Raw genomic sequence first — 11271 nt, forward strand, 5'->3', positions numbered from 1 at the left:
CTGCCCTCACTGGCTCTCACAGTCCCAGTGACCTAGTTCCTGGAACAGACCAGGACCAGGACAGAGCCTCAGGGCAGCAGGGACAGAGGCCACTGTTCCTCTCAGACCCACTGCTCCAGCCAGACAGCGCTGCCCTGGTCCCCACCCTCCAGTCAGACCCTGCCTGTTCCCTGTGCTCAGGCCTGCCAGGTCCCTTCCCTGCCAGCCCTCCCCTGGCTCAGTGCAAACCCTGGCGGGTCCCCTTTATCAATGTGGCAACAACTGCTTGTCTCACTTGCAGACTAAGGGAATTTAGACACCCTATTTTTTTTTTTTTAAAGTGTGTTCCTCACCCCTTATTGCTTAGGGAAGTTACGGGGTTGTCGTGAAGATCAAGTGCTTCCAAAGTTCCTAAGGTCATCTCAGGTCAACAAACCTTGCTGGACATATTATGTTGGCTGTACTTCTCTCCCACAGGACCCAATGCAATCCTAGGCTTATGACAGGTGGCCCCCGGGCTTGCATTGATCAGTAATTGATCAATAGATTGATTAGGGTAGGCGGCAGTATATCCTGGATCTTTCCACCTGTGTTCCCATGTCAGAGAAAAATATGATTATGAAGGGAAGTGGGAAAGGGAAGTTGGTGCCATGCACAGGAGGCCATGGCGACATTGGCTGCATCTGGCAGAGACAGGATGACACAGGCATGCCTTCCTGGCTACAGTTATAGAATTTAAGCTGGATAAGGGGCCCTGGAGAGCCACAACCCATCACCTACTGCAGAGGTGAAGTAATGAGGTTCTGAGACAAGTCTGCAGAGGTGAGGAAGAATTGAGTTCTGTCACTGGGAGATAAAACACCAGGAGCAGCAGGGTCCAAGTTCTTACCTCAAATCTAACTCTGTCCTTTTTTTCCCCAAGGCCACCTGGTAACCATCATAGCTCTGGTGCATGCGGAGGCAGAGTTCTCAGATGAAGAGTACACCACGAGCTGACATGTAATTTATTTCCTATTTGCATTGCTATTTTATTCTATTTCCTATTAGTCATATCCATTGGTGATATCTTATATTTAATGCTGAGCTTTGTTTCATTAAACAATATTTACCTATTACAGTTGTTTTAAAACCTTGTCATATGAAATAAAATTGGTATGTGGAAAGCACCCAAACATAGAAAGATCTTAATAATTTATTATAAGGCAGTCACCCTAGTGAGCACCAGAAAGATCCTACCCTCTCCTGTCGCACTCATTCAGACTTAGTTGTGCAAATAAGTGGAAATTCGGTATTTGTGATGTATCTTATGTTTACGTCTTTCTAGGCAGTTTTTTGTCTGAAGTTTCTTCATTCCTCTGGAAGAGATCACGGAAATAATATTACTTAAGGTCTTGCATGACAATGTGGCATGAACAGGGTCTTTTTCACCTGAACGTTAGTTTTGCTGAATGTGAGATTCACAGCTCACTGTTTCATTTCTTGACTGTCTTATATACACCGTTGCATTGTTTTTAGGTGCAAAGTATTGCTCTCAAAAAGGTAGATGAAATTCTCATTTACTTTTCCTTATATGTCACTTATACTTATTTGTCAATAAGAGCTCCATGTTCCTAAGCTTATAAACTTGGAAGACTAGAAGTAACTATTTTTTTTTTTTGGATTGATATGGGCCAGTGTTACCACATAATTGATCCATTTTTATATCATTTATGATTATTTATTGAGCACCTACTATGTGCCAGCCATTGCACTAGTGCTAGGGAATATTTAGTAAAACAGACACACAATTTTTTATTTCTTGGAGCTAAGTTCTAGTCTCCTGAGATAGAAAATAAGCCACATGCATATTAAACAGGTAAATGAGACAGGACCTGTGGAGGTTGCCATTGCTGTGGTGAACAGAAACACAGCGAGGGCAGGGCTCAGGACAGCAGAGGTGGTCCCGTGTCTTAGGCCCATTTGTTCTTTGATTCCTGGTTGTTTTGTGGTCCTATCTTTCCTTTTTACTTCGTTCCTGTACGAAGTCTTTGTTTCTAATTTTAAATGGCCTTATAGTAGTGTACAGAGTGGCTCCCCCATCTAGTTACTCCCCCTCCCCATTTCATTGCAGCCCCATACTGGCCTTCTTGGCATTCTTTTAACACGGCATGCTCATTTCTGCCTCAGGGCCTTTGCGTTGCCTTCTTCTTTAATTTCTAAAGCATTTTCATGGTTCTTTCATTGCCCAATGGGGGAGAACTTGGAAGAAATTTCTGAGCTGTGGCCAATGGTTTCTCTAGAAGGTCAGGGACTTGGAAGGGACATGGTTGGAAACTGGTGACAAGGAGGTCTGGAGAAGTGGTATAAGGGAGGAACTTCTCTGAATGGACAAAAAACAAGAAGATATTTGTTTGCGATGTGAATATTCACATCGCAAACAAATAATCATGGAGTTAGGATGTCCTTTTATACTCATGGAGTTAGGATGTCCCTTTCAATGTGTACCTGTCAGCGTCTTTCCCCATACACTCCAGTCATTGCCTAAATGTTCATGGCACAGTGGCCATAGTGATGGGGATGGAGGTGACACACAGGCACAATGACTAACACCTCACTTGGAAGCAAGGAGTCAGGATCAATCATAGCCCATGCTCCCCAGGAAGTAGTCAGCAGCACCAAAGCACTGAGAGTCAGGGCTCCACTTTGCTGTGGCCAGTGGGAAGCTGACCACACACCCTGGACCCTGCGCTATACTCCACAGGAGGATCCATGACCACAGGAAGATTAAATCAGACCCAGTATCATCATATAAATTTTAAAATGCCCAAGATACAATAAAAATAGTCACACATCATACCAAGATCCAGAAAAATCACTACTTGAATGAGAAAAGACAAACAGTAGACATCAACACCGAGATGCTGTAGTTACTGGAGCTCTGTGACATACATTTTAGGGAGGAAGTCATAAAAGCACTATGATGAACAATAGTAGGCACTTTCTCAGCAAATGGAAAATGAGAAAATCTCAGAAATGAAACATAAGTTATCCATACAAAAAATAGAAATTAGACGGCTGAATATCATGACAGATAAAGTAAAATCTCACTGTGTGGACTCAGGGACAGGTAACGCTTAAATATTATTTCAGATATTTGGGAAGCTATTTAACACAACCAGAGAATAAAAAGTACTAATAAGAATTAGCAAAGGACAGAACAAACAGTGAAGCTGGTTTGACCTGGCAAGCAAGGTAGAAATGTTAAATAGATTAAACAACATTTATTTATTAGAAGATAAAGGTGACCTTTCAGTCTGCATAGCACTCACCACCACTAGCATTCTGGAGAGTGTCACCAGGGTGCTATGGGTCTGCTGATGGGTGAACAAAGCCAGAAGCAAGTTCAAATTCAATGGGCCCTGGGTCCCTGCTCACTGGCCTTAGTTAGAGGTCACAGCAGCTGCTTCCTGCCCAGGGAAACACACAGAACTCACACTCACCAGAGTCTCCTGACACTGGAGATACTCCTGGGCCTGGGGACACAGCAGGGTGGCTGTGGATGGGAAAGGGCTCAGACTGGAATAAAGCGCCACCCAGAAATAAACTCTGCACCCAGGGAACTGAGGGGAGATAAAAGGCCACCACAGAGGCAGCACCAACTGTAGGGCCAGAGTGTCCTTGCCACATCCCCATGATGGCCTGGGCTCCTCTCCTGCTGCTTCTCCTCACTCTGCTCAGGTTCATGGAGATTTCAAACCAGCATGTGGGGTGATCCCTCTGTCCTCCTTCCTCACTCCTGACATGTGTCTGTTTTGTTTCAGGGTCAGCTCTCAGGCCGTGAGGACTCAGGAGCCCTCGCTGATTCTGTTTCAGGAGGAACAGTCACTCTCACCTGTGACTAATCTCTAATATGCACAATTACTAAAGTTGTCTTTTTTTTTGCCATTAAAATGTAGTTGTTTTATGTTTTTAACCAACTTTGTTTTCTCTGTAATCATTTTTCTTTTCGCCTTAGCATTTATACTTCATGGTCTTTAGGCCACATTTTTAGTTTTAAAAATTTAAAGCATTATTTTAGGCAAATATTCAAGATAGCAATATATCATAGATTCCAGAATGGACATTAAAGTCATTCGTTTTTTTAAATATTGAAGAAACCTCCTAGAAGAAGTGATGGAAGTAAAAATTTTGCAAAAAAGCTATTTGACACCACACAACACCCACTATAGAGCTCAGTGTTCTTTAATTGGGGCACATCTATCAACTTAAATTTATGTAGCTGTAAAAACAATAAAACAGTGGGAAAGGTGCCTGGGAAGATCCCTGAATGTAAGGTTAAGGGAAATGAATCAGCATAGGATTGTGTAGTTGGTATAATTTTGTGAATTAGGAAGGGAACAGGAACACATCAGTGTGCTGGCTTATGTATAAAAAAATACAAGCAAACCTCAAGAAGAAAGAAACAAATTAATTTAAAAAGTTGGGATGGGACCAAAAGAAGTGGAGACTCCTGGAACTGATAAATGAATTCAGTAAAGTCTCAGGATACAAAATTAATACACACAAATCAGAGGCATTCTTATACGCCAGTAACAGTCAAGCTGAAACTCAAATAAAAAATGCTGTACCTTTTACAATAGCCTCAAAGAAAATCAAATATCTAGGTACATATTTAACAAAAGAGGTGAGAGACATATAGAGGGAGAACTACAAAACACTAATAAAAGAAATTGTAGAAGATGTAAACAGATGGAAAAATCTACCTTGCTCATAGATTCGTAGAATCAACATTGTTAAAATGTCCATGCTACATAAAGTGATCTACAGAATTAATGCAATCCCCATCAAAGTACCAACATCGTTCTTTACAAATTTAGAAAAAACAAATTTTTCTAAATTTGTTTGGAAATTTGCATGGAACCAGAGAAGACCTCGTATAGCCAAGGCAATCTTAAGCAAAAAGAACAAACTGGGAGGCATCAGTCTACCAGACTTCAAGCTGTACTACAAGACTATAGTAACTAAAACAGAATGGTACTGGCACAGGAATAGAGACATAGGCCTTTGGAACAGGACTGAGAATCCAGAGGTGAAACATTCACATATTGTCATCTAATCTTTGACAAAGCAGATAAAAATATGCACTGTGGAAAAGAATCCCTTTTCAATAAATGGTTCTGGGAAAACTGGATAGCTACATGCAGAAGATTGAAACTGGATCCCCACCTCTCATCTCTTACAAAAATCAATTCTAGATGGATAACAGACTTAAACCTAAGGCATGAAACCTTAAAATCCTAGAAGAAAATGTAGGGAAGACTCTTTCAGACATAGGCCTAGGCAAAGAATTTATGAAGAAGACCCCCAAAGCAATCACAGCAGCTACAAAAATAAATAAATGGGACCTGATCAAATTAAAAAGCTTTTGTACAGCCAAGGAAATTATCATTAGAATGAATAGACAACCTACAGAGTGGGAGAAAATATTTACTCTCTACACATCTGATAAAGGGCTGATAACAAGAATCTATCTAGAACTCAAAAAAATCAACAAGAAAAAATCAACCCCATCAACAAATGGGTGAAGGACATGAACAGAAACTTTTCGAAAGAAGACAGAATAATGGCCAGCAAACATATAAAAAATGCTCAAAGTCTCTAATCGTTAGGGAAATGCAAATCAAAACCACAATGAGATATCACCTAACTCCAGTAAGATTGGCTTGTATCAAAAAATCCCAAAGCAACAGATGCTGGCAAGGATGTGGAGAGATAGGAACACTCTTACACTGCTGGTGGAACTGCAAATTAGTACAACCTCTGTGGAAAAGAATTTGGAGATACCTCAAAGAGCTACAAGTAGAACTACCATTTGATCCAGCAATACCACTATTAGGCATCTACCCAAAGGAACAAAAGTCATTCTATAATAAAGACATCTGCACTCGAATGTTTATGGCAGCACAATTCACTACAGCAAAAATGTGGAAACAACCGAAGTGCCCGTCAATCCATGAGTGGATTAATAAAATTTGGTATATGTATACAATGGAATACTACTCAATTATAAGTAACGATGGTGATCTAGCACCTCTTATGTTTTCCTCGATAGAGCTTGAGCCCATCCTCCGAAGTGAGGTATCACAAGAATGGGAGAATAGGCACCACATGTACTCGCCATCAAACTGGCACTGACTGATCAACACTAAGGTGCTCACACAGTAGTAATATTCTTTGGGAGTAGGGGGTTTGGGGGTGGGTAAACTCACAACTAATGGACACAGTAAGCATTGTAGGAGGGGAAGGGCACGTCTCAAATCATGGTTGGGATGTGGCTAAGTCATAGCATGTAACCAAAATGTTTGTACCCCCATAATTTCCTGAAATAATAAAAAAAAAGAAGTGGAAGCAGGAATAGTGTCAATTATTTTTACTCCGTTCCTACACCTTTGAAGATTTTTGGATCATTCAACCATAAGCATGAAGAAATTGTTCCAATTTATAGTGTATTTATTTTTAAAGTCCTGTCCCACGCTGACTCGGTGTCTGCCCTGAGAATATAGAAATCAGCGGCCAAGAAGAGAAGGGCCCCTGCGAGAGAGCATATCATTAATTTTTGTTTCTTGCCAACAACCAAAAGGACCTAAGCCAGCTCAAGTGAGGGAGAATTCATTCTCAGGATACTAATTTTTCTGCCCAAATAAAATCAATGCAAGAATGAAGAATGCTGTGTGGATGTTTAGGGAAGAGCATCTCAGGGAAGAACATTTCAGGAAGAAACCGGATGTGATTGAGGCAAAGGGAGGTGAGTGGAGAGAGAGGGAGGAGACGAGTTGGAGCGTGGGCTGAGGGATTGCACAATCTACTCTTAACAATGTTACAAAATGGGGGAGCTCTGACAGTTAGCTGTCCATTGCAAATATTCTGAGTGCCACGTCTGTTTCCTATCCCTGTTTTAGGAAAGGAAAGCACTCCCTACACCTTGGCCCAGGTGTGTCAAGTGAGATGGCAGAGATTTGGTTGATGGGAGCCAAGGTTTCTTGGGCAGGAGGATCACAGAGTATGGAGAAGCAGTGACTCCACTTGCAGGAACAGTGACAATGCAATAAGGCACTATTATGAGGGTTATTGTTATTATCAGTGTTATTTTCTGTTTTCAATTTCTGGAAGATGAGAATCCCCTCTTTACCTATGCTTCTAATTTATTCACATTTTGCAATGGCCACTTACATAAATTATAAGTTAAACTTTCTATTAATAAAAGTTCCCGAAACATACAGAAGAGAATGGAATAAGTGATCTCCTTGTACCTTGTCCTAATTGTAAGAATTGATCAACTTATGAGCAGCCTTGAGTTTCCACTCACACTGTCTTGCATGAATGGTGGATTACACATTTTTAAAAATAATGTCACTTTTTGAGTAATCTGGCAAACAGACATAATCCAAGTGTCTCTTGAATGCATTATTTTGGCTATTACAAAAAAAACCTAGAAAATATATTTAACTCTACTCTTTTTACTAGTTTTGCTTATATAAGTAGCGTGAGTTAGCAATTAGGAATACATAAAATGTGCTGCCTAGACTGAGCGAGTAAGAAAATACATCATGGTTATTGGGAGCTAGTGTTTTTTTTACTAAAAGATTAAAGGAGATATTTTATGGAAAACGAGAGTGCTGCAATGAACACTGGAGTGTTAGAATTGAATCACAGGTATTAGTGTAAACACCTTTAATAGATAGATATCAAAATGCAATGTACACATATATAAACATCTTCCTAGTTCTGCCCAACGACAGGCTTATTTCACAAAGCTAAGTCCTACATATACATATTTGCACATTAATATTAATATCGTGTCATTAACACCAGGAAGTGGTTGCAGATACTATAACATCAAAAGAGTGTTTTATATAACAATGGCTTCTGCTGAACATTTTTCTTTCAATAAAGACAAGATCTAGTTACTGCTAAGCCTTGAGACCAGAATATCAAGCGAGTCCTGACCTAGACTTCCAGGGAGAATTTTACCTATTTATCTTGCTGTGCATCTCATATTGTAGAAGCTGTTACCTGGGTGTCACTGTATTTTAATTGCCCATTTAGCCATCAATATAGTGTTGTATGCCCCAAGGATAGCATAATAGCTGATGAACAGACAGGATTCTTGACTCCAAATATTATTCCTACTTACATCCATGCCTTTGGTATGTAACTTTGTAGTTCATCCTAAGGAATAAAAAAAAGTGCTGTCCCCCTTGAGCAATGGAATGTTGAGGATGTTAAGGGACCTTATATGGAAGCTGAAGCTAGAAAGTTCTTGCACCCCTTTTGCTTAGTTTGTCCACTTTGGCTTCTAATGTTATCAAGAAGACCTTTTCCTGGGTGGTTTCTGGACTTTGTGGGCTCCTTTTGAATACTGATGTGATTGATGAATGTTACACATGTCATTGTTTGCCAGAAGTGCTACATCTGGCATGAAGCAGGTGTTGGATTCTAGCCTAGTGAGTGAGTTCACGCCGGGTTGTATGCTTCAAAAGCAGGTCCCGCGGCAGAGGTCAGTCATCCATTTTAGCAACACAGCTAAGAGGAGGATCTACATTTGCTGAGATTTCTCTGTTTCTAAGAGCAATAGAAGAGTACAGGATTGGAATGTGTACATGTATACACAGCAGATCTGTCCTTGTAGGATGGCCCTGCAGCATCCTAATGCCAAGAGATCTGGAGGCGCCTCATTAAAGGTGACTCTGAATGATGAGGGTTCGGGCTCTGCAAAGTCTGAGGGTCCCCAGCATTACCTTCACCTCTGAGACCAATTGCAAGCTTAGGAGCCCCCAAGATCACCCTCGGTTTTGACAGTTCTCTCGAAGGACTCACAGAACTCATGTTGACATTTTATACTCATAGTTATGATTTATCACAATGGAAGGACTCAGCCAATGGAAAAATCTAAGTGCCAGCTTCCACTTGCTCTCTCCCAGTGGAGTCACAGACAATGCTTACTTCTCCTGGCAGTGGTATGTGACAATGTTCCCAAAGGCTTGACAGCCAGGGAAGTTCACCCAAGCTGCTAGTATCCAGAGTTTGTGACCAGGGATTGGTCATGCAGACAGTGACTGCCACTCACATGTTTGACTTTATTCTTCACAGGATTGACAGTGATGCCTTTAGCATTTCATCTTTGGTAATATTATTTTTAAAATTCTCTAAAATAAATAATTAGGTTAACTCTTGTTTTAAGCCAGTTGTTTATTCAATCCAAGGTTCAAAAAAAGAAGGAGAGGCCAGGCGCGGTGGCTCACGCCTGTAATCCTAGCTCTCTGGGAGGCCGAGGTGGGCGGATTGTTTGAGCTCAGGAGTTCGAAACCAGCCTGAGCAAGAACGAGACCCCGTCTCTACTAAAAATAGAAAGAAATTAATTGGACAACTAAAAATACATAGAAAAAATTAGCCAGGCATGGTGGCGCATGCCTGTAGTCCCAGCTACTCGGGAGGCTGAGGCAGGAGGATCGCTTGAGCCCAGGAGTTTGAGGTTGCTGTGAGCGAGGATGACGCCGGCACTCTAGCCTGGGCAACACAGTGAGACTCTGTCTCAAAAAAAAAAAAAAAAAGAAGAAGGAGAGAAAGAAGGAAAGAAACACCTCGAACACAGTCAGTGGGTCATGAGTAAAATTCCATTAGTCATTCAAAACATTGAGATAAGAAACTGAGAACACGTAACAATAATGTAGGCTTGAATTTAAATACAGACACTAGGGAAGAATTGAAAGAATAGCTACAGGAACAAGTACAAACAGGAATGGACAAAGAAGAGACAAGCAATAGGTGTGGTTGGCCTGAGATATAAGGTGGAAAATTTTAAAAAATATAAATAATGGTTATGTTTTAACAGAAGGGGAAGGGACCTCAACTCTTCCCAAAGGAGGCCACCAAAGGGCACTGTGGATCCTCCCAAAGGGTTGTATGCGGATCAAGCCTTTAAGTTTCATGGACTTGGGCCCATGCTTAGTGGCCTGTGTAAAAGGTTAAAGCACCTATTTCCTCCCAGGGGGCAAACCCTGAGCTCACAGCAGCCCCAGGCCTCCTCCAACAGGGAACTGCTCTCAGGGCTGAAGACACAGAATTGAGTATTTGTCCTGGTGGGAAAGGGCTCATAAGTGCATCCTGTACCACCAAACCCCCACCCTCCAGCCAGGGAGCTGAGGAAGAGATACAAGAGCCACCAGCATCCAACACCCGCTGCGGGGAGAGGGGACCCTTCAAATGTTTATGCCAAGGCTGGACCCCTCTCCCAATCTGTTACCAAAAGCTTGGCACTTGTCCTCAAGGCCACATCTGAACAATGAGAACAAGTGGTTTGAGGAGAAGGAAAGAGAAGTTTATTATTTTGCCAGCAGAGGAGGAAAATGGTAGACTTTCTCATCTCAAAATCCAAATTCCTGAACACAACACAAATAGATGTTGTGACCTTGCCACTATTAGTAAGACTTGTTATTATTAACAAACATTTCTGGTTATCTCTGTGTATTTTGTGAGGTTGGGCATAATTCTTGCCATTTTGAATGTGAGGCCTGCGTGTTATTCCTAAAGTACAAGAACAAAATAGGGAAACAGGATGTTAGTCTGCTGAACCCCTGGTTGAAACAGAATAGATCTCGTCTTGAGGAATAATTGAGAAGCAAAACCATCTGTGCCAATTTCACGGTAGGGGTTCTCAAAATTTCATGAGCACATGAGTTTTCTGGGAATCTTGTAAAATGTGGATTCTGACTCTGTGAGTCTTGAGTGGGCCTGGGATTTTCCATTTCTTTTTTTTAAATTTTTTTTTATTTCAGCATATTCCAGGGGTACAAATGTTTAGGTTACGTATATTGCCCTTGCCCCACACGAGGGATTTTCCATTTCAAGCAAACTTCCTGATCCACAGAATCTATACAAATGTGTTAATACAAACAAATCCATAAGAACAGGGTAAAATAGGAAGGCAGAGAAAAACCTGTGAGAATTCCAATAAAAATAACTAATGAGGCCGGACATGGTGGCTTACACCTGTAATCCTAGCACTCTGGGAGGTAGAGGTAGGAGGATCGCCTGAGGTCAGGAGTTCGAGACCAGCCTCAGAAAGAGTGAGACCCCTGTCTCTACTAAAAATAATAATAATAACAAGAAATTAGCTGGATAACTAAAAATAGAAAAAAATTAGCTGGGTGTGGTGGTGCACGCCTGTAGTGCCAGCTACTCATGAGGCTTAGGTAGGAGGATCGCTTGAGCCCAGGAGTTTGAGGTTGCTGTGAGCTAGGCTGATACCATGGC

The sequence above is a fragment of the Propithecus coquereli genome, unplaced genomic scaffold (genome assembly GCF_000956105.1).
Source record: "Propithecus coquereli isolate 6110/MARCELLA unplaced genomic scaffold, Pcoq_1.0 Scaffold665, whole genome shotgun sequence".
In the NCBI taxonomy this organism is placed as follows: domain Eukaryota; kingdom Metazoa; phylum Chordata; class Mammalia; order Primates; family Indriidae; genus Propithecus; species Propithecus coquereli.